Genomic DNA, 26125 nt, shown 5'->3' on the forward strand with positions numbered 1-26125 from the left:
TCACCACATGTTGTTCAAATGGGTCAAACTCCAGCATATTCAGTTGTCAGACACGACTGGAACTTCAGATGGCACTGGCTTCTATGGTCAGATGGGTTTGGTGCAAACAGGGATTAAAAGTACCCCATGCTCGTGGTTAAATATACTGCTGGATCTTTAATGTTGTGGGCTTTTCTGCCAGAAGTCCTGGATGTCTTGTTCAGGTACATGGCATTATGGATTCTATCAAACACCAACAGATTAAAAAAAAAATCTAAACCTGACTGCCTCTATAAGAAATCTTATAATAGACCATGTTTGAATCTTCCATCAAGACAATGATCCAAAACCAACATCAAAATCAACACAAAAATGTGTCACTGAGCACAAAATGAAGATTCTGCCATGGCCTTCCCAGTGCTCTGACCTGAATCCTGTAGAAAACGAGTGAGGTGAACTGAAGAGGAGAAGCACCAACATGAAGCTGGTATTCTGAAGGATCTGGAGAGATTCTGGATGAAGGAATGGTCTCTGATCTCTTGTCAAGTGTTCTCCAAACTCATCAGGCATTATAGGAGAAAACACAACTGTTATCTTGGGAAAGGGACGTTGCAATAATTGTATGTCAATAATTGTGGCTAACTTGAACTAGAGAAAAAAACAACAACATTTATTTCATAATGAGATTTTCTCTGCACTTTGCATTGTTTTACTTCAATGAAAGTTTAGAATTTTGTAAATTTTTTGAATGAAAAATCAAAACTATAAACAATTCAGATTTATTTTCACAGCCACTTTTGATCATATTTAACAAGAGTGCCAATATTAGTGGGTGGAACTTTACATGTTAATATCCAGAATTCTTATAATAATTCTCTATTATTATTATTATTATTATTATTATTATTATTATTATTATTATTATTATTTAAATACAGAACGATTTTCATGATGTTCAGTTATTTGTTTTTCAGGTTTTTTTTTTTCAAAAATTTACTTTTTTCAACCTTTTTTTAAATATATGTGTTGCTACAATTTTATTAAGAATGATAGAACACAACTTATATATTGATTAGATAATTGCTAGATACATAACAGTCAGTGTTGGGCAGTAACGCATGTTACTGTAATTTGATCACTTTTTTAGTAATGGAGTAATAGCCTACTAGCCTAATAGTAATAGCCTTATTTTCTATCTTTTTTTTCTCTCTAAATTAGGAACCTGTTTCAATCTAACGTGGCAGTAATGTATGGAGACCTCTGCTTGTAACGATACTCTAATTAGTATTTGGAAATTATAACACGTTAAATTGCTCCGTTACTAAAAAAGTAATCAAATTACAGTAACACATTACTAAGTAATACATTACTGCCCAACACTGACTGTTATGCATCTAGCAATTATCTAATCAATGTATAAGTTATGTTTTATCATTCTTAATAAAGTTGTAGTAACTTACAAATACGGTATGAAAAATTCTTATTCAGAACTGGTTCTATTTTAAAAAAAATACTGAACAGTTGACGTATTTAATATGTCTCCTTTTCACCAGGTGGTGAGCATACAAGCTGCTGACTCACCAGCTCCTCTCACTTTTAAACAATGACCTTTACATTTACGTCAGCCTGAGAAAAGATAGTGATAGTTTTGGGCCAGTTCTTCTGAAGCACTAAGTAGAACTAAGTTAAATGCCAATAAATGGATCTGCAAAAATAAAGTTTTCAAAAATAGTTTCTCAAAAATGTTATACTTCAACCACACTTTTGAATGTGTAATTTATTGTTTCTTATGATTAAAAAAGTGTTAATGTACAGTTTATGTTATACATTTGAAAAATGTAGCTCGCCTGGCTAAATCCAAAATATGGATTTAGGAAATAAGCATATGGATAGGTATTTTTTTTTATGTTTTATGTATTTCTGATTTGTGATTGCTGTTCTTTTGAAATGTTCTTAAAATCAAAGCAGAACACATTCCTAACGATGCAGCGCTCGTATCAGGGCAGTTAAGCGGGTAACTGCTGTTATATGGAGGGAACGCTTATGAGATGGGCTTGGAAGATCTCAGGGGATCATATCATGATGAAAGCATGACACTGATGAATGTGTGCTTCCCTTCTCATGCCACCTAATATGAAGAACGGTGGAGAGACGGCCTCCATCAGGGGGGTCTGACATTCTTCAAGCATGAACTTCATGCCTCTTCCCTTGAGACACTGACCTCAAGTAAAGCAGAGCCGATATTACAACTTAATGAAGATCCGTGTCCAGCGAGCCGGGATTGTTTATGCTCTTTAAAGAGGTAATGAGGTGACTGATGAGCAGCAGTGCTTTTAAAGAGAATATATTTGGAATAATTTCTCTTTTGGCTTTCCTCTGTTTGTCACTATATAGTCAGCAAATAATCATAATCTTTGTCATCTCTTTGTGATTCATAATTTTTAAGAATAACAGCAGGGTCATTCTACAAAATACTGAATAGCTGATGCCACATTTTCTAAATACATCTCAAAAATACAGAAACTGTTTATTATATTGGAACCAGAGGTATTAAAGTTAACGAAAACTTAAATTAAAACCACATAAAACTTGTAATACTTGAAATAAAATCAACTTTTTCTGACATTAAATAACATTTAAATTAGAAAAAAAAAACCCTTTGAAAAATCAATAAAAAGTTGATAAAAATTGTTAGAAAAGTTTAAAAATAAAAATGACAAAAACAACAAAATCTATTATAAAAATAAAAACTCATTAAAATATACATTAAAAACTGTAATAGAATCAATATTTTTGTGATACAAAACTGAAATAAATTAATAATAAATTAATAAATAGACTTCAAAAAGTTTAACGATGTACTAAAAACTGAAATAAAATTAATAAAAAAGTTAATAAAAACTTATATTTTTTAAATGGCAAAAGCAACAAAATTACTAAAGCTTTAACTCAAAATGAAAATGAAAATGGATAATATAAAAATAAAAACATAATAACAAACATATATTTAAGAATCTCAATTATACAAACATGTATAAAAAAATACAATAAATTCATTAAATTACAACAATGATTTGAATTTTTTTTTAATATATATATATATATATCACCTTTCTTCACTAGGATGCCTTATTGTGACTTGTTTTCACCCTGTACTAAATATTCTAATTTAAATAAAAACTAAATATATGGAAATAAATGCAAAGACCTATCTGTTCCTTTGTCAAGGGAATGATCTTGATTGATCTTGAAATGTCAAATGATTTTGTGTAGAAAACAACCAATAACTGAAGTGGATCTTTGTCATCTCTCTTTCTTAAAAGCACTTTGTAGTTTCATGACCTTGAACACAAGACTTGTGATGTCAAGTCAAATTTTAAAACTGTATTTGTATTTCTGATGGTGTAATTATATCCTACATAATTCAGTATTTGTTAATTCAGCTTGACATGGTCTAATGCAATTTATTAACACATACACACATTATTTGTTTAATATAATGATTAAAATTGTACAAAAATGTACTTTAAATCACCTTATTGAACTAGAAAAGCTACCCGTTTCATGAAATGACCTAGCTGTGAGACGCTGATGTCCCACTTCACTTACCCATAATGCCTGTTGGTTGCAGTGTTTCAGGGTTTTTTTGTCTTCTTTTTTTTTCTCTCTCTGAGTTCTAAAGCCCTGCGAGAGATCAAACAAAGTCGTCGCCATCTCCGCCTGCAGTCTGATCCCTCTGCGCTGCAGAATACTGCCAACAAACAGCAAATCTGCCGTTACAAACCCAAATTAGCATGGCACTGCCTCCCGAGCTTATCACAGCACCATGTACATCATGTGTGTATTTGCATGTTATGATTAAAAGTGACATCTTTATTGGGTATGAATATTAACAATCCAGGATTTTCCAGTGATTTCTGGCTGCTTTTATGTTCTCAGCAGTTCACAGAGTTCATTTTCATGTGAACTCGCTCTTGCTATCATATAAATAGAGAAAGAATGAGTAGTTTTGTGTTTTTGACTGTTGAGTCCCATTTGATTTTTTTCTGTAAGCGTCTTGCTCTTCCTGCTGTCTTGAGTAGAGACATACAAAGACAATATAATGCTGAAAACCTTCCACTGCAGACCATAAAATACAGTTGCACTGTCACTGAACCACACTTCAGTTGTGTAATGTTTGCATCACTTGCCCCAGACACATAATTTTGATTTCACCCTCCTCTGCTGTCTTCCTCTGTCCTTGGCACTTTTCGTTTGGTGGGAACAGTTTCATCTGCAAACAATTTGTTTGGGGCCAAAGGAATCATATAAGCCAATCTCAACAAACACTCTGTAAATCTTGATGTGCTATGTACCTAAAACAATGCAGTTAAATTGAGCTCTGGTATGAATAGGGTACAATAAAGGGCCTGGAATAGTTCACCTAAAAATGACAATTCGCTAAAAATTTACTCACCCTTAGGCCACTGAAGATGAAGAGTTTGTTTCTTCATCCAGAAAGATTTGAAGGAATTCAGCATTACATTATTTGCTCATTAATAGATGCTCTGCAGTGAATGGGTGCCGTCAGAATGAGAGTCTAAACAGCTGATAAAAACATCACAATAATCCACAAGTAATCCACACCACTCCAGTCCATCAACATCTGGTCAAGTGTTTGTTGCGTGTTGAAAGTTGTGTGTTTGTAAGAAACAGATCCATCATTAAATCATTTTTACTTTAAACTTTCACTTCTGGCTTAAATTTAAGTGCATAACCCATAATAGCTCCAGTGAAAAAGTTCATCACGTGTTGTCCTCTCATATCAAAATCCACTGACATATGCGATTAGAGACTTGCACAGACAATGCTTGGTCTGTGCATATTTCTCTCCTGATTCAGATGATTTTTTTTTTAACTGGAAAATATTAGCAATATTATGTATAGATGACTTGTTATTTAGTCTTGACTTGTATTATTACAAACATGCACTACCGGAGTCATGTGGATTACTTGTGGATTATTGTCATGTTTTTATCAGCTGTTTTGACTCATTGTGACGGCACCCATTCACTGCAGAGCATCTATTGTTGTACAAGTGATATAATGCTACATTTCTCCAAATCTGTTCAGATAAGAAACAAATTCATCTATATCTCGGATGGCCTGATATTATACTACAATGCATTGAATATCAATTCAGTCTGTTTAATTTTTTTTTTCTGATTTTGCATGTTTTTGTTGTTGTTGTTACTGTTGTTTTAATTAAGGAAAGGATATATTTCTAACATGGCATGAAGTTTTGGGACACATATTGTTTTATATATGGACAGAGTATGTAGTTTTCCACAACAAAAACATTAGTAGTTGTTAGTTACTACCACTTAGTCGTGTACACTCAGCAACGTTTAACACTATTAAGTTCCGTAAATATATAATATGGTTAACTTTATCTCTTCCTATAAAGTCATGTGCAAAGCACACTGTGAGCTGAATCCCATGAAAAGGCTGATATTTAGCTTTTGTTGCTTAAGCCAGTCCAATTAAACTTATTTTGTAAAAACAACACTTTTAATTGCAAAAACTAGTTAAGTTTAGTTTTTTTGTTTTTCATCTAGTCAATTGTAATCAAGTTGTGAGGTTCACTTTGACCACATTAGCTGACCAAGTTAAGCTAGTTTTTGAGAGATTAAAGCAACTTTTAATTAATTATCTGGAGACAATTAATTTGAGGTGAAAAGTACTCAAACTCAAACATCCAACTTGTTCAAGTTCCACTGCGGTCTTCAAGGAGAAAAGCCGTTTAGTCTCCTTCCCTCTGAAACCCTGTAGATCTAACTTCCCGAAAGCTTTTCTAGCTATTAAGACAAGAATCAGGAAGATCATTACAGAGGACTAATCGCTCCAGTGAGTCCGTTTGAGGAATTTGCCCCACAAAAGAACCCACATAATTTTCCAGCAGCTTCCGAAGCCTTTTTGCTCCTTGACAGAGATTGAGCGATAAATGCATCAACACAAACTACTCAAACAAAACAGATCTTGTGGTAATTAAAATATCAATGAAAACAAGAAACATTTTGCAGCATAATAGAAATGATATGGACCATGACATTATTCTCGGTGGAGATTTCCTCTCATATTGGACTTTTCGTTTTAATTTCACTCCATGCAGTTAATGAACCCATCTGAATGACTTCCTAAGTTTCTCCGGGGGAAATATATCTGCATAATGTGGACACTTTGCTGTTTCCTTGTGTGTCACCAAAGAATGTATGTGTCATATCCTGAGATTTTATCGGCATGAGAAAATTGTTGCTTCTACAGCAGATGGAAAGAGATAAGTTCTTCACTGCAATCTAGTCGATCGGCTACTGTATGATCAGGAAGGCTTATGTCCTTCAGATGTTCTGGATCCTTTCAAATGCTTATTTTTTTCTCACCCAGCAGAGTTCGAAAGTGGGAAGCAGCTTCATTTAAGAATCTCTGACAGTTTCCTATACATCTCTCTGTCCTCAAATGTATTTTTTATTTTTTTTACATTGACTTATGAGTGACCTCAAAATTTGCATTTAACACCCTCTGGATTATTGAAACAGCATATTAAATAGCTTAGAAAGAGAGATAGAAAGAAAATCATCCCCTCCCCCTCCCAACAGATTTCACCCTCAAGAAGCTGATAAGTTTGGAAAGACATAAATTGGAAATTGGTAGAAAAAAGAAAGAAATCTTTAAAGAATGCATCTTTATTTAGCACTAATTCAGAATGTATGTTTGAATGTGCTTGTTTATTATACATGGACACTGTTCAAATATATATCTGTCCCCCTTTGTGTTAACGGTAAAGAGTTCTTTTTTTTTTTCACCCAAAAATGAAAATTCTGCCATTCTTAACAAAAAAAGAAGAAATTCTGAACAGTTGATGATCCCCACTGACATTCATAGAATAGACTGAATGAATGAATGAATTATTCAACAGAAAGAAAGTCCTAACTCATACAGGTTTGGAACAACTTGAGGGTGAGTACCCTTTTTTTATAATTATTTGCAGATGTTATAAGATTTGTATACGTTTCTATTCAAAGACCTCTGGATGTTCTAATCCTGAATAATATTGGTGTTAGTGGTAATGAGGAGGTTTTGCCATGGTAGTCTTCTGCCTTCTCATGTGCATCTGTGTTTAATGTTATGGGGTCAAAGCTAAACTTTGGACCCAGTATTATTGGTCTCAAGATATTTGTCATGGTCCCAGGATTCAGCAGTTGTAAATAGAAGGTAAAACCATCCGTCTAATTCCTCAACCTGGTCCTGATTTATGTGTTTGTGTACATGATGTGTGACACATTATACGGGCTCATGACCTCTCACACAAACTATGAGAACCGCTCTCAGGACAAGACAGTGAGATGCACTTTGACCTCTCAATAACAAAACCCGTTTTAGCCATTTTAGGAAGTCCCATTGTGGGATGCTGACAAATTGGAGCTGATGTATTTTCAGTATGTTTTATGAAAATTGCCTTGCTCTGAAATGACATTGCAGTATCAAGTTGGGTTGAAGGGGTCACTGAAAACACCCCATGTTGACACACAATTCTGCCGTAACATAAGCAGCCTGGGCTAAGTGAGGCCAACGGCTTTTCTGGGCTGTCTCACTGGCAGCTAGTGTCCTATCTAATATTCATCACTCTTGCAAAACCTGGCCTTTGTGGTGTTAGAGGAAGTATTATTTCCACTGCTGAGCAGGCTGGCATTGAGGTGGCATTCTGAAATGAGCAAATAAAACTAGTGGCACAGCGCAGATTTTTATTTAAATGAGCCACAGTGATATGAAATAAAAAAAAGGCTCATCGACAAACCTGGGAATCATTCAGTAGGGCAAGGAAATGGCTTGTTGCCTTGTGGGAGATGGCCTGGCCAGTCAAGCAAGCAATGTGACCAATAAACGGAAGTGAAGTTCAGGCGTCACTCCAGGGTACGTCTAGAATTTCCACCGCATTGTTTCCTGACTGACACTGAAAGGCAAATCAAAGTTTAGGAACAGCTGTCAGCACTCTGCTGGAGGGAGAAGAAGTGGACACTAAGCAGTAAAATATGTGTTTTTCCTGACAGCTCATCTGCAGGAACAAAACAAGACACTCCCATTTATTTATTCCATTAGCACAAGAAACCAGCACAGGCTCATTGGAGAAACGTGCCTTTGGCAACATTTCTGCAAAATGATAAGACGTTGCTTCTTGCATGTTTCGCAACATTTTCAAAGTGAAATGTCCAGTGAGTGGCTCTAAAAGTACCTTCAATTTTATCTGAAACAGATGAATATAACTTTGGCAACATTGTGTTAAGTTGGTTGTCACATGTATCTCAGACATTAAAAGGTAAATGCTTTTGAAAATGAAGTAATATACACTAAACTATGGTGACCCAGTGGTACACAACACAAAAAAATCTCCACAACACAACGAAATCACCATAACACATAGGATTAATTTTGTTGTGTTGTGCTAATTTCACTGTGTTGCGGCTTGTTTCTGTTGTGTTATGGCTTGTTTCCATTGTGTTGCTCTAATTTCGCTGTGTTGCAACTTGTTTCCGTGGTATTGCAGCTTGTTTTCATATTGTTGTGCTAATTTTGCTGTGTTGTGGCTTGTTTATGTTGTGTTGTGCTAATTTTGTTGTGTTGTGAATTGTTTCTGTTGTATTGTGGCTTGTTTCCATTGTGTTGTGGCTAGTTTCCATTCTGTTGTGCTAATTTTGTTGTGTTGTGACTTATTTCCATTGTGTTGCACTAATTTCGCTGTGTTGCGGCTTGTTTCTGTTGTATTGTGATTCTTTTTTGTTGTGGCTTGTTTCTGTTGTGTTTTGCTAATTTTGTTGTGTTTTGTCTTGTTTCTGTTGTGTTGTGCTAATTTTGTTCTGGTGTAGCTTGGTTCCATTGTGTTGTGGAGATTTTGTTGTGTTGTGCATTACTGGGTCACCGTACTATACCCTACCCTAAACCTAGCCAATATTTTAATGAAAGCAAACGTGAAATAAAAGCATACTTCTGAAGCAACCATGCCATTTTAGCTGTAGTACATATTATTGTGCAGGAAATGCACAAAAGTAAGTACTTGAGCCTATGGTGCAAGGAACATGCCGACACAATCCAGTTGATTCTTTCTTTACATTGCCTTGGATCTTTCTGCATAGTGAGTCAGGATTTTGGAAAGGCTGGTCTCCCTTTAAACCGTAAATACTCTTTAAACCAACCACAAACCTTTGACTTCACTAACAACCCAAAATTTATTTGTATTTTTCCCGGCAATGCACTGAATAAGACACCGTCCACGTCAAAGCTCCATTAAAGATTATTCGTAGCATGGCGTCTCTGTTTTAAATACACTGCGATGCTGTTCAATAAAAATCAGTGATGCGTGCGGCTTGAACATTGGCATTGATGGAGCCACTTTTGTATACTTGGCTGAAGTCAAGTTGCCTTGTCTGATCAATGATTCAAGAGCCTGGCTGTCTAACCTTTATTACCTCATGTTCTGGATCATCACTGCCTTCCTGTTTGATCCAAATCGAAGCATCCCAAGCAAAAGCCTTAGGGCGCCTGCACACTAGAGTTTATGTTGTACTGTATATCCATAGATTGCAGTAGGGATAGTATGTCGCAAGGATATACAGTGGAGGTAAAATGGTTGTGAAAGTGGTGGAAAATTCAACATAAAGTTGAGAAATTATGATGTAGATTCACTGACCAATGAAAATTTAAGAGAGGTGGGACCAATTCTGCCTTCAGAAATCAAATTTGCTGCATTCAAGGTTAATTTAAAAATGACACGGTTCTTTTCATGCCTTCTAAAGGCATCTTTACCTTTAGATCATTGCACAGCCATTGAATGCATACAGTATTGTGAGTGATGTTTATATGGTTGCCAATGACTCTACTGGACACTGCTGTACATTTTAATCAAAACTTGTTGGATATTGACTAAATATTTTATACATTTTGACTTACAAGGTTTCTCCAAGAAAATGGAAAGAATGAATGGAAAGAATTAATCAACCTCTTGTATTCTGTTGTAGTAGACTGCTAGGGGTGTAATAGCACACTGCCTACTTTTGTGATTTGAAAGTCATCAAATCTTATGAACAACCAATATTCATAAGATTTATTTGACTTTCAAATTCTAATTTAACCTCAAAAAATAAGCAGTGAGAAATTCATAGCTTTTCTTTCTTTCTTGGTCAGTCTAATTTTTTACACTCCTTTGAGGGAATACTGATATGTATGCATTTGAATAATCAGTGATTATAGATGGTCCTCTGATTTCATGCACGTTCAAGATGAGTTGAAATTAATACAGCATTAAAGTAACACCTGCCAAAGAGAGAAGAATGGTGTGTGTGTGTTTGTGTGTGTGTGTGTGTGTGTGTGTGAGAGAGAGAGAGAGAGAGAGAGAGAGAGAGAGAGAGAGAGAGAGAGAGAGAGAGAGAAAGCATGTCTGTGTGTTTTAGACGGACAGGAAGTCATTGCTGTTACCCTCCCAAAGCCTTGTAAGAAGGCCAGGACTGGGGTGAGGACATGATGCCAGGCCGTCCCCTTTGAAAGGTCTTTAATTAATAGGCTCATTACCTTTCAATCTAACCTTGCTCTCCCTCAGCAGAGCTGAAAGAGTCTTGCCTGCATAAAGAATAAAGCCCCTGGATTGTTAGCAATGGTTCACCGATGGTGCAAAATTGATGTTGCTGTAAGCAAGAGCACAAACAAAGGCAGAGGCTGCAGTGGTGCAGCAGGCCTTCTCCTGGTTGGGCCAATCCCAGGAAGACACTGAAGGACCATTATCTCTTCATCTTCCTGGCTCAGGCGGTGTCAAGTCCTGTTGATGAGATGCAAGTCTATCAGCATGCAGGGCACAGGGGAAATTATACCACCCAGATGATGCTTAAAGACAAGGACCTGAAAATTGTGTGTGTGTGTGTGTGTGTGTGCAGAGGGGCTCCTCTAGCAAACATTATCAAAGGCTTATTTTTTATCCTAATGATCTCTGAGGAAATCTTTCATTACTAGGCAGATTGTTTGTCGTTATTTATGAAGGTGTAGCTATTTTCTTCAATTTATCATTTTATGCTTTTAAGGTTTGATTAGTCTTTGCTAGGTGATTGCCCTGTTTTAATCATTGCAAAACCATGTTGACCTTGTCTACAAGCAGATGAAGCAGTTCTGCATAAATTTACAGGCAGGCAAGCTGAAGGTGCGAAGAGCACAGTTTTCAGGTTTCTTTGATAAATAAATAAATAAATAAATAAATAAATAAATAAATAAATAAATAAATAAATAAATAAAAAATAAATATATATATATATATATATATATATATATATATATATATATATATATTAAATTATGTATAATTCTAAAATGCATTTGGTCATCTTAGTCCTAATAGCAAACAACTGTTTTAGATTTGCAAATACATAACTGTAAAGTAGGGAGGGGAGATCAAGCCAAAAAATTCTCAACATATTTACCCTTTGGTGATATTCAATACACTCGGAAAATTGTGGGTATAACTTTAGGGGTAATTTTAAAGGTTTATTGGCCTAATGAATTTTTGTTCTGAAAGATAATATAATATAATATAATATAATATAATATAATATAATATAATATAATATAATATAATATAATATAATATAATATAATAATATTCTTAGATTGATGTTATTTGAAATTATATATATTAATATAATACTGATATATATACTGTATATTATATATATCAGTATTATATTTTTTTCCTAAAAATATTTCAACTGAATATCCATTGTTGTTTTCAAAGTTAAAATAATCCACATTTTTCCACCTAATCAACACAAGGAATAATTATTTTAGTTCATGACTTCTTTCTGTACCTTCATAAATTTCTAATTGAAACATTTTAATATGTATAAAAAATGCCACAGAGATTTTGTGAGGCTTTTTTAGTGATGATGCAACATTATGTATACAAATCATATTTAAAATTATTTATTAATTACAATTAAAATTTATTATTTATTATTTATTCATATTTAAAACTTACCAAAAAAGTTAATGAAAAAAAATAATAAAATAAAATATATAATGAAATATAAATAAATAAATACAGCTCTAACACTACTTTTGAGGTTTATATGAAATAAAGCATCTTTTAATGCATATCACATTTGTGAATCACTAAATAAATAAGGATTATAATTCAATTAACACTTAAGAAATCATAAAAATCTTTGTCTTTGAAATCTTTGAAACTTAAGCACACTATAACCATCCCAATATTCTCAATGATGCATAATCTTAGCAAAAAAATATGAATAATCAATAAATATTTCCTAGCCTTTTTTTTTTTTTAGTTTCCTTTCATAAAGAAATTCTTCCCATGGTTGCTAAATGGTGCTCCTTAAGAGCAGATGTCAATAAGTACTTGTAATTATTTTTACAAAACCCCAAGAATGACCTCAAAACCACCCACTTTCTCATTGTCTTCCCTCTGGATTCAGAAAGCAAGTGAACTAATTGTTGGGCTTGTTCAGACCACCCCCACATAAATAAAGCTGTGAGACCGGCAGCCTGCGAATCCTGAGGGACCATTGGCCAGTGGGCTGATGGATTGTTGAGCTTTTTCACCAGACATTTTTATTGGTGTGTCTTTTGATGAAAAGAACACAATCGTGCTCGAGCAGGGCTCTGACAGACATTGTCCTCATTCAGACGGCATTGTGCTTGTTCGTGCGTGAACATATCCAACACGACTCACTTTGAAAAATCAACAAAGGATGTGTTTTGCATCTGATGCAGCTGACCTCTACTTGCATGCATGCTTATGGTCTCAAACAAACCACTGATGTGAAATCTGAAGTAATATTTGAGGATCATTCACAAGTCTAAATGAAAGTGCATTCATAAGCATTAGCAAGAGAATAAAGTGCAATACAGATGAGTGCACTCGAGACTGTTGGTGTGAATGGTTAACAGTAGACAAAGTCCATGCTTGAATGGCCACAAGAGCGTAATGGCTCTCTCAAACTAATTTGAATTTTACTGTAAATGAGTGAACAGCTCTTGAAGGACCAGATCCAGATGAGTAACTAAATGAGATAAGCTTTGCATAACAGAGACAATGAATTTTGTCTGATATTTCAGAGGTCATGTAGATGTGTTAACCTACAGAAGGAGCATCGAGAGCAGATTATTCTGTATTTATAGAGATCAGCTATTTATACACTAGGAAGGAGATGTGAACATGTAAATAGTGCCAATATGTTTAAGTAAGGAAGCTTGTGCACATCTGTAAAGCCTAAGCAAATATTGGAAGATAGCGTACTCAGGTCAACAACAACATATGTTAAATGTTTAGGATCAGAGACGGTTTACCTAAATTCTGTGCTTATTCTGTGCCTTCTCTAAATTGCAATGTGTTATTGGAATTTCAGTACAAAAAAAAAAAAAAAACATGAAAGAATTTTTAAAGAATGAAGAGATCAAAATCTTGAACAGTACAGAACAGCAGAAACTTCTTAATTTTTCATATTACAGCTTTTGCCAACTGACATTTCAAAGAAAGATCTAGTAGGTTCTGGATGATTGATCATCAAAGCCCATCAATGAAAATGGACTTATCTGAAAGACTAGCTCTCCTTTGTAGTATTATAATTAGCAATAGTTTACTTTATATTAAAATAAGAATATGTGTGTACAATATGTTATGGAGTTATGTTTTGTATTACGAGAGTGTGAATAACAGTCCTCATTCACAAAGCTGTCATCTTGAATATAAGAGAGTGGGTGTATGGACCAATTTAATTGTGCATTTATGGTGCTGCTTTTTGTCATTTTTCAGCTTGCAAGCTCCCAAAATCATTCACTTACATTATATGAAAAAGAGTATTTGACCTAATAATATTCATATAGATATTTACCTAAAAATTCACCTTTTATGTCAGTGGAAGAAATGAGTTCATTAATTGAAACACAGGGGCTACATACTATAAAGATCTGCATATGTTAGCTGATCCTTTTATTTTTATTTTATTTAATTTTTATATGTATATACTGTATATATTTTAAAAAACTGCTCAAAATATATGAAAATATTATTATTGCACAGATCATTCCTTATTCCATAGAGGCATTTAGTTGATATCATTTCAGTATCTATTGTCATTTAAATTAGTCTTTTTCACTGAATGGAGCTAAATGAAATCTTTGCAACTGACATTTTGCGATTCAGGTGAACACCTCGGGGGGAAATGCCTGTGGCACTGTTTTGTGTTCTCAGCAGGTATGAAAATCATTCAAATGTAGATTTTTTTTAGTGAGCTACTTTACTAATTGGGTAGTCAGTGCAGTTCAGAATGGCTTAATTTTGATAAAATATTTCAGATGTTGGTGATATTTTATCACACTGAGCACTTTGGTGTAGTACATTTTCCTTATGTTGACGTAAAGTTTAATACTAGTAATGCATGATAAAGGCTTCAAATTCAAATTTTTGAGAAATCAACTTGTTTTAATAAACTATAAGAGATTTGAACTGTTGTGTATCTCTTTAGCAATTATAGTTTGGAGCTAAATTTTTGTTGCATTTAATCAGTGAGATTTAAATTTACATTCATTCATTTAGAAGACACCTTTAACCAGAGCAACTTAAAAGCGTTGGAAAATCCACTGATAAACAGAAAAGATTCTGGTAATTTTCTGCCTGCAGGACATTTATTATTTTAGGCCTTCTGCGCCAGAGAACGCCTCAGATGACTGCCTATCACCTCTGCCAGGATCTGTCATTGCTGATATATTGTCTAATATATTAGTCTTATGTAGTCTAAATGTACTGACTAAGGTGGGAAAATCTGTGAGTTCTTTTTACAAGCTGTGGATTACAGTTTGATAAAGTGCTCACCTTGGATCTGGCACACACTCTTCATCTTTCACAGCATCACTGCAATCCATCTGTTCCTTCTGTGATCTGCTGGAGATTCAGGTGTCTGTTTCTTTGTCTCTCCTTATCTTTGCTTAGGTTTATGTGGGGCGTGTTAAATCCAACAGTAAACATCACATAATCCAGTTTTTAAGGTCACAAACACTTTTCTTAATATTTAAAAAATATATAGCATCATTTAGACACCATTTAGATCTGTGGTTCCTCGCTCATTTCCAAATAATAAAATGGGAACAGGTGCTGTAAAGCTCTAAAAAAACGCCATTAAAGTAGTCCATCTGATTTATGCATTACATTTCAAATCCACTTAGGCCATTATAGTGAGGCACGGACAAAGAGGCAAGTTTAGCCCAAAGAGATTTTTATTTTTAACTGCTGTGATTGGAGTGAAGAGGATGTATTATTTTTCTACAGGTGTTGGAATGACATGAAGTTGAGTAAATAATGGAACTTTGTTATTGTGTCAAATTAAAAGCAAAGCATTGAAGTACATTTTAAATCATTATGTTGTAATAATCTTATGTAACAATTTAAAGTAAGTACACTTATTTTGACGTGTTGCCTAACATACTAAAGCACATGAAAGCAAAGTGCTTGATTGTAATTTGGTGACACTTTATTTTAAGGTGTCCTTGTTACACGTTACATGTACTTATTGTATGATAATAACAATAAATTATACATAATTACATGCAACCCTAATCCTGACACTAATCATATAGTTAGTACATGTAGTTAATTAATATTACTCAGTACTTAATTGAATAATTACACTGTAACAAGGGCACCTTAAAATAAAGTGTAATTTTAAATGTAGCGTATTATTTCTTATTATGTGTAACTATAAATTTATTGAATTCATGGCATACAAGCTTCAGAAGAAATGCCTTTAAAGTATATTTTATTAATTAATTTATTTTTTTCTTAAATGTTTGTCCGTGCATTCAGCTACTTTAGCCATATTTCTAAGACAATAGAAGAAATTATGAAATTACATATAAAGATACATTACGTGAGTATGTAATAGGTCAAAAAGGCACTCTAAAGCTCAGCTAGTTGCCTTTATTTTTAAAAGTATGCCAAAGTGTGCTTCTTTATATATTTGTGTGCACTTTTCTTATGCACGTTTCTTTCTCTATTTATATTTGGGTCCATTGTTATTGTGTATAGATTTTGTGTCTCAGTCCATTAGGAGCTAAACACCTTATCCCTGATTCAGCTTTTCATGAAGAGTCATTGCTAGACAAACAGGGAACATGAATCTGAAGATGGTAATCTAAACATTAAACCATAATTCAGCAGAAAAAAAAAAAAAAAAAAAAAAAACAATCAGGAGGCAGAAAGAACAAAAGAGGTGTGTTGATGACATGATTTGCCTCGATCCCCAACAAAGTCCTCCAAATCTCCAGAGCCTGAGCTTGACGTGGTGAAGTAAAGCAGTAAATAAAAGACTCATGTCAGAGTGATCCTCCCTCTATAAAGCCTAATAGAAAGGCTGGCATGCGTTTATGCCTAGGTTTACTGTACGCCATAAAACATTGAGCAGGGAGCTGTAAACGTAGAGTAATGAGATGGGTGAAAAATGGCTCTTCCTCACAGAGACGCATCTGGATATGAGGGACCTGAGCTCACCGTACTCCCAATAGCCTTGACGTCCGAGCTGATATTCAACGACTAATACGGCAACTCAATTATCTGCCCGACCCCTCATTAGTTCCCCATGCCTTGTGTGGCGTTGCGGACACGGGTTTTAACAGCATTATCCTCAAGCACCTGCTCTCCGGGGCGTTTCTTGAGCACCTCGGCCCCAACACATGAATTCTCTGTCGCCTTTCATTACTCACCCCTATTATATCCCAATCCCCACCCACAGTGGGGAACTGGCAAGCCTGATCACCGTGACGATTTGTTTTCGCTGGCAGCCCAGGGTGGGGGCAACTGCTCTTTCTCCAGAGAGACTCCGATGAAGACATGAGATGGAGCACACTTGCACACACAGCTGTCAGAGCTTTAGAGGGACAGTTAAAAAATGGTGCCACTTGGTTGTTTTTTGATGCTGAGTGCTCAATAAATAAGCCTTTATTTCCCCAGTATCCCAGTGTATGAATATTAATACATGCCTTGTGCAATTAATCCACATGTTTGGAGTCAGTGTGCTATTATTAACAAATGAATAATTTGAAAAGTTTAACTCGGAATTGAGACTGATGGGCACAAACTTGAGGGAAAACATGATTTGTAATAGCTCTGCTTCAGTTTAAGCACATAGGATGCTGTGAAAGGGGAAGGGCTGATGCTTGTTTGCCTGCAGTTCCCTGTAGAGTTGGCTGTGATGCAGGCTGCCCCAGCATTTTCCCCAGGCAAGGGACTATAAAAGAAGATCACGTCAGTGAGGCCTCTGTGTCAGATACCTCAAAGGGGGTGTTTCAGTTCCTCCGGTATAGTTTTCTGCAATCCAGCAGGCTACCAGACAAGAGTTCAAGGGTAACTTCTTCTATTGGGATTGGAGTTGGTTACAAGGTCAGTGGTTCTCAATGTTGGGCACAACAAACTCACATGGCAATTCATAACTATTTTACGTTTTGACAAATCGGATGCTGGCAAATGTGCATAAATTCACACAATCTCATTTGTATGTTTTTGTACACTCTGCTTTATGCCACTGATCGTTAGGTTTAAGGTGGACCTTCGTGGTCCTTTTTTTATTAAATTTTTTCCATACAAATCCCATTATATGAAATCACCACCTTGTAAAAAAAAAACACCTTTTTTTCCATAAGATCTGGTTGGCTCACAACTTTGAGAGGTAAAAACATTGCAAAATGCAAATAATAGAATCAGCTCACAATGCTGAATAATATATATTTTTTAGAAGAAGAAAACTATTTTTTCACTTGTCTGTTCAAACATTTTTGGCATTTTTGTTTACTTGGTTTGTTCGCCATTTGATGTCCTGCTGTATATAAAATACAGGTCTTCAGGCAAAATAAGTTGAGAACTACTAAGCTATTTTATCCTACAGGTTTGTACTATGGGTTTATGTTTACTAGTTTATCATGTAAGATTGCTGAAATTTTCTTAGCCAAGCTTAAGCGCTCTTCTGAAGCGCTAAGTTGAGTGATGCAATCAACTTGCGATGTCTGGCTTTCTTTATTATTTATTTGAGCACTTGTGAAGAGAGTATCTTCAGAGTGTTGATTAAGGACGGTGGGTGGTGGTCTGTGAGAGTGCCGGCACACTCACTGAGAGGAAGAGTGAGAAAGAGTGTGTGTGTGTGAAGGAAAGAGAGAGAGGTGATGAAGATGAAGGGCTTGGCAGGGAGTAGTGGGTGATTCTACAGCTCACAGGCTTGACGATTCCACGGACAAATACAATGCAAATAGGATTTTACACCATGTTGTCAGGCAGAGCTTGGAGCGCCAATCTGGCGAGACCACAGTGGGAACTGGAGGCTAACAATAGCAGACAGTGTTTCACACATAAAGAGCCGTATGTTGAGCCAAAGTGAGCGGGCAAGCAAGTTCATAGAAACTGCCCTGAACTTCTCTGTTGAGTTTCACCCAGTAAAGTACACCACTTTTCAGATGTTTCCACAAACTGAACTGTATGTTTAGAGGTGAAAAAAAAAAAAAAACAATATGATGTTATTAAATGAAACAGTAACAGGCCATTGTCCACAACCTAGTGAAGTGCTTTGCTGAAAGGGAACTGATTTAGATGCTCTATGGCAGCAAGTCAGTGTGCCATACAATTTAGGGCCAGATTTACTAAACAGGGCAAATTGGCATTAGAGCGCAATTCCATAAAAGTGCCAATGGGAGGGGAAAATTCAAGCTTTTTTAGCCGTTAAATACTGGCGCAAATACTAGTAATTTGACGAGCGCAAAAGTTAGTAAATTGAGCTGCGTGATTAAATTTAATACTCTCCTCCCATAATTTTTGTGTCCGAAAGGGAGAGCTAAGTAAATATTCAGTAAGGTCAGGCGCAAAATTAACTGTGTCCACACCTTTTTAGTGCTAATTCTTCACTGTGCGTCTTTAGCAAGTTCTGACTACTATTTTAATGCCAAAAAAATTGAGTAGGCTAATTTTGGCTTTTAGTGTTCCTCACATGAAGTGCAAGGGAGACTTGATTCACATTTCTTGTCAGTTTGTCGATAGCATGTTGCTAAGCAAATAATGTGATTCTTAAATACACATAAAATGCACAGCACATACAAACATTGGGTTAAATATTTTAATTTGAAATGTTATTTTTTAATGAATTATGTGTATGAATTATTATAAATAATACATATTTTTAATATGTCATTCCTTGAATTCGACCAAAACAAGCACTCGTATCAACACAAACATCTTGTTTTTGTTTTTTATTTTTCTGAGGTATTTGCAGAGAGTTATGGGATTGCCTTCTATGCGAGAATTTACAATTGAGTTCATGCTTTTGAAAAAAAAAGCTGTTGAATACAGTGAGATACTGACTCTGATTTGTGTCAGGAAATTAAGGTCTCCAAATGTCAGTCAAATCTTCCATTACATGCCTATGTGCCCAAACAAATATTATGACTGGATTATATTATTGTTGCAGAGACGCACTCTAACTTGGCCTCATTATATGTGACCGTTTTTTATGACAAAAACATACATGCCCCCAAACCATACAGATTAAAAGAAAAAAAAAATGTCTGAAGCCACAGCATAGCACAAGATGGCCAATTTGAAGTGTGATACAACCTGAGTATTTAATATTAATCTGAAAGGAAATATCTTTTTCCACTTTATAAAGAATGCTGAAAACTCAAACCTAGACCAGAGAGGACTTTACAACCAACCAGTTTTTGTATTTGTTCTTTATAAGCAAAAAATCTACACTTTTATGAACTATCATTATAAAGAAGTAACGATACAGTTCTTTTCTGTGATAGAAGCTCACCCATATTTAGATATGTTATTAGTCCAATTGTGGTAAGTAGCTACCAATAATACAAAGGTATCCCAACTTTAAAACAAAGTTGTAGGCACCATCTTAGCATTTACTATTAATTTTTACTTATGTTAACAAAACAGTCTTGTAAAAACTAGAAGAATCTTGTTGAACATGTTTAGAATCCAAGCCACACACATTTGACTGTGTTAATCACAGAGGCAGTCATCCATCAGTTACAGCTCTTGCTCAATAGAATGAAAGGCCACAGAACGCAAAATCACTTCTGCTGCTTGGGGCGACCCAAATTACAAACAGATTTATATCAGGATACAGGGCTGGTCGTGCAGAAAAAAAGACCCTGGACTCTTGGTGTGGAGTTCTGTAGTCATAATAGACCATTAAATGGGGGTTAAACACTGGAATGTGCACGGCCTAAACAAACTGCTCAACATTTAAGACTCCATACAATTTGCATAATCAAGGGTCACTGGTGCTACACAGTAAGTGCAAAATAATTGGAAAATAACTGCGATTTCTCCAGTGTTTAATTCACGGAAAATAGTTCAAAGTTTAAAGGAAGGAATCCCACAGAAAACTAAACAAATCTCAAATAGTCTTTTACATCTCAGCTGTTTTAACATTCAGTCGTATGTGTTCTTTGGGCTGAAGACTCATTGTAATTAATGTTCAGTGTTCAACTTTCTTCTCAGATTCTGAGGTCTTTGTAAGGCTATGCAGTCTAAGGGTTTCTGCTGCAAATACTCAGTTCTTGTCAAAGCACATTAGGCGGCCAAACAGCTGTTTCTCAGAAAACAAGCAGAACTGCTGTGAATGACCCACAATCTATGTAAATTCTGCCTCCTGAAGCCACCAATCTCTTTGGGAAAAAGTAAGAGGTAAGACCCATAACCTGACCTTCGGTGTGACTAAGCACAATAGTGAGTCCAGCCCATCTACCATCTCTTGGGACTGGCCCTATTTTCAATGTGAGGAAAGAGAAGAGAAAAAACAAAGCTGCATGTGGCACAAACTGGACCCCAGAGAATCCCAAACCAATTTGCTTTTGACAAAAACAAACGATGCCATGCGTCTTGATCTTGAGGTTTGTGAAGGTTGCAGCAGATGTGAGTGCTAGAAAAGGAGTCTAAGTTTGAGGTGCTTGTTCATTAGTTAAATTAAGATGGAGGTCTAGAGGTGACAGTTCAGTTTTAAGTAGACAGTGGGCGGCTTGTGTGTGCTCAGGCGCGATCATTAAAAAGACACGGCTGATCCTGCCCTGCCTGTAAGGATCTCAACAGGCCCGGCCTCCCTAAGCTCAGGCTCATTGATACCCCTGTGCTTTGTAGTCCTTAAAAAAGAGAGCTGTAGAACACATTCATTGAATCCTAAAAGTGTGGAGAACAGGACCTAACCCAGAGGATTGGCTCTAACGCCCCCTTCAATCTATGGCTCTGAATTGCACAACTTTGTGGCATGAAATTGCTTTACATTTTCTTTGGTGATGTCATGTCGAGATGTTATGACGATGAACCTTTAACATCACTGCATTAGGTTCTTAAACTTCACTTGTAGCTCCTCTAAAATTGCTTGAGGGTGACCTTTTGGAAAGCTTTGCTTTTATGCCTTTAAATGCACTAGAGATTGAATTAACAGGCTCTTGGTGAGGTGCTTTGGTGGTGACCTGTTTAGACTAGAGATCTATGGGCATCTGTTCTGTTCATAGGCACTGAGGCGTACCATGCAGCTCAATAGAGACATGTCCAACCACAACTATCTTAGCCCTTGACTACCAAGCCTGTTGAACTCTTCACCCACCCCTTTAGAGGACATTCACTTCTTTCAGCAGACAAATAATAGCATGCCTTGACCACTATTTTGTAGGTCAGCTAGCAGGGCTTTTGTATGCATGCTAAATAACTAAGGGAACCACCTCTAATTAAAGCTGTGAGCATAGGACTAAATGCTTCCCTTTTTGAAGATGAAATGGCTGTATCCGGTGTGCTATATTAAGCTGTTACTGTGCATCTAAATTGGCTCCTATTTTTCACAGCAGCTTTTGTGACACAAGGCATTCAGTATCAAGATAAAAAAAAAAAAATGAGTGAAATGAGATGTAAATCCCACAATTCATTTGGCAATGTGTGCTGTAAGGGTTTCATTCTTTCAACCAGGACCAAAATGGTACAACATTACTCTGATATACAGACAAAGGCGGTAACAAAGTTGTTCATATAAGGCTATTGTCGGATGCTGGCAGGGAATGAAATCAGCGAAAGTGCCGGAACAATGGGGGAAGTTTAAACAGGCTGCAGAATTTTGGAAAGACACACAAAAAGAGACCTATGAGTTGGCGAAGGCGGGAAACCTAAGGTGCGAGAAAGAGAGAGCAAGAGCGAGAGAGAGGAGGGACCTTTCGAGAAGGGCTTGGTAAGTCCTCTAGCTCCGTTGTACCCTTGAAACAATCCTTACTTAGAGCTTGGATTTGCATTTGTAATAGAGTTCAGGCCCCTGTTTGTAAAAGCCTTTGGTTGGGCCTGACCCTGTGGTTCAGCCCCACGTTGACACGCTGTGTATTGCCCGAGCCCCATCCTGCATCCTGGGAAAATTCACCAACTTAAGGGAGCTTTTGGAAGGCATGGGCTGGAATGAAAAGCTCAACGCAGCCGCAGTGGTATTTAGTAGGGGAAATTACTTGGGCGTACAATAGAACCCACTGCTGTTAATTACAGCTAACAAGGCTCTCCGAAAAAACCCGGTGTGACACACGGGCTTCAAGAGAGAAAGGAAATGAATATGAGACATACAATCGAGCCTTAAACCTTTCAAAAGCTCTGTCCTGTTCAGCCTTTGGCCAAACTCTTCATCATTCTCATATCAGTCTCTGAAGAGTACTAAGTCAGGAGAAACGTCTTACTTGATTTGCTTCTGTGAACGAAAACATCTAATAGCTCTGGGTGGTATTGTGGGTGAAATACTACCCAATTAGCATGTTCGGCTATTCTGTTATGATTTCGCTTAGAAAGGAAATATGAGCCAAGAATAAGTTATGCATTTCCCATATCATGGGTTGTTGAGGTGGAAATGGGTTACATATGTAGTAGCTAAATAGTGTATCCCAATGCAGTTCTCACAATTAGATATGATTTCAGCCTCTGGAGGAATGTTCAGGCAGTGCTCAAGATCTGTCAGGCGTTAAGTAAACAACACTCAATGACTGCCTTGCCATTGTCATTCAGTACTGACTTATGCAATTCAGTAAGAGGAAAACCAAAGTTGGACTGGTTAGTGTGATACTTTTAGCCACCACTGATAGATTTTATGGTTTATGAATCTTATGGACCTCCTCTAAATGTCCTTTTCTAGTGCCTCTGACGTCACAGCTCAGGATGGTCACTAGTGAAGGGTTTGAGACTGTGTTTTTGTAGTGCTGTTAGACAATCAGTGCAGAGTTGGCACCAGCCCATACAAACAGGGCAGGCATTTGCGTTTTTAGACAGGGTTTCAGTCGCGTATTTTGGAGGGGTGTCCCCCTTGGTACAAATCACATTTGGGGGTTGAGGTTCTAGTGATCACAGAGGGAGACAGACGGTAGAAATGGGTAAGATTGAGGCACAGGGACTGAAATGGCTGGGCTAGGGCCCCTTGGGTCTGCTCGTGGTGCTAACATTGAATCAGTGTTGTCATGTTGCTATTCTTTTTACTGCAGCCTCAGAGTTATTAGTCAATTATATATATATAAATTCAGTTGATTGGCTCAAAAACCCTAACAGCACCATGAGTGCCCATGAGTGAAAATGGCTTTTCAAATGGTCTTCAAATCAAATAATGGTGTCCTAAACCAACCCACCAATACTACTGAGGTGACTGGAAATGTTTATAGGCAGTTTTACCTATGGGCCATCTTTTTTTTTTTAGATTAAATTATATTCAACTTTATTGTCATTATGGAGAGTACAAGTACAGAGATAATGAAATGCAGTTAGCATCTAACCAGAAGTGCAAGAATATAGTGTTTTATATACATATAAGTGCAGAGGAAGTGAAGCTATGATTTACAGAATGTACAGTGGGGTTGCTATATCCAATATTAAGCAGAGAATGTACAGAATATAAAAAGGAATGCAATGTAGGATGATATGCACATTAAGAACAGCAGCAACTAAGAACAGTGGTAATAAATACAGTTGGTTGAGTTACAATAATATTGTCAAACAATGTATCCTCTGCAAAATATCAGTAGTGCAATAATATTTTTATAGAAATAGTTTACTGTGCTTTGTACAGTAACAACGTTAGACAGTTTACAGTGTAATAGCTTGAACAATGTACAGTCTGTGCAAAATACTACTCGTATTTTGCACAGTATTGTGCAAATACATGTATGTAAAGTACTGTGACCAGTGCAGTAAGAGAGCAGGTGCAGGTTAGATTGATGGTGTGGAGTTCAGAAGGGTCACGGACTGGGTGAAGAAGCTCTTCCAGAGCCTACTAGTGCGAGAGCGTAGGCTTATGTAACGTCTGCCAGATGGAAGGAGGGTGAAAAATCCATGGTTAGGGTGAAACGCATCGTTGATGATGTTCCTTGCCCTGCCCAGGCAGCGCTTGTGATAAATGTTCTCAATAGAAGTTAACTGGGTGCCGGTGATATTTAGCAGTATGGTAGAAAAAGATGTGAATATAGTGTCAATGTTAGCATTGTTATTTCAACCTAATTCAAGCTATAAATAAGCTAGTAATTAATGATTAAGTGAATGTACAGTAAACACCTTTTAGCCATTATTTACAACTAAGCAAACCATGCATTATTTGTCTAGTAACATGCTTAGTTATTTTCCAGTGATTCAACTTAATAGAGTTAAATAATGTGATATTTCCACTGGATGATATGGATTATAGTGACATGTAATCTAAGGTTAGTTGGTCTTTGTAGATACTGCACAGCAATGCATCAGCCTTCAAGACCAATACATTTTAGAATTCCGTTTGAAAGTCAGTGAATTCAAATAAATTAACTTTGACCTAAACAAAACAAAATATTACAGACATTAAGAGTGTTTTAATTAAGAATTATTGCCTCAAAATGAATTACACAAGTATTGCGGGAATTAAGAGAGTGCCATACAGCTGCCATTCTCCTGCAAACCCAACCGTTTAAGTCTGGATATTTTCCAGGGAATCTTTTAATTACAGTGAGTGAATTGAACTGTGCTGGGTGGGCAAGATAAATAACAAGCAGCTCAGGCATTATATGAAACAATTAAACTAATCTATATATTTAATTAAAATAACACATCTGGGAATGATTGTTAGTAATAGACAAGTACCTCACAAATCGAAGTGTCTCACACAATCACTTCCAAAAGCCTGCTCATAAAGCATTCCAATAGACAAATGGGACAGTCTTGTGGATCTGATTTAAACACATAACTTCACTAGGTGAAAGCATTTTTATTTAGAGCATTCACATGCAGGCTCTTTCTCATGAGTATTTATGAGTTTGGATGCACACTGCACTAAAACGTTCTCATGATTTAAAACAAAAGTAAAACTCTTGTCAAATTAGCTTTATTTTATCCCTGCTCTTATTTATATTAGACTGTTAATGTAAAGAAAGTCACTAAAGCAACTAAGCATTTTGAAACATTTTATAGACAGTTGTGCATGATATAGCTCTGCGCCCTTTACAATATTAGCACTAATACTTAAAATAAAATAAAATAAAATAAAATAAAATAAATAAAATAAAATAAAATAAAATAAAATAAAATAAAATAAAATAAAATAAAATAAAATAAAATAAAATAACAATGTGCAGCAAAGTTACCTCACATTTTTGTTCTTGCTGAAACCTATTTCTGGTCAGCAACCTGAGTAGAAACAGATTTCCCCATTGAGACATTCTTTACAAAGGAATTATAAATATTAATAACCATCTAATGCAGAACAGTTCATTTCTTTATTCGATTCTTTATTCGATCATATTTTTGGTAGACACTTTGAGAGTGTTTCCACTTTTATAGTGCTTTCTAATAATTTCTCATAATTGGTGTTGTTTTAAAATGTTATGCTAAATTGCTCCGCTCCACACACTATTCTGTTTTAGGTAGCTACATATTAGATTGAAAAACTGAAAAAGTGGCCCACTTTACTTGCATTACCCTTAAATATCATGTATATATTAAATATTTAGTATTTTTATCATTGTTTTTTTTTTTTTGGCTAGGGATATTTATTTATTTTATACCATTTTCCTTAAAAAGTCAGTGCACTGTAAA

Source organism: Cyprinus carpio, chromosome B9, assembly GCF_018340385.1.
Source record: "Cyprinus carpio isolate SPL01 chromosome B9, ASM1834038v1, whole genome shotgun sequence".
In the NCBI taxonomy this organism is placed as follows: Eukaryota; Metazoa; Chordata; class Actinopteri; order Cypriniformes; family Cyprinidae; genus Cyprinus; species Cyprinus carpio.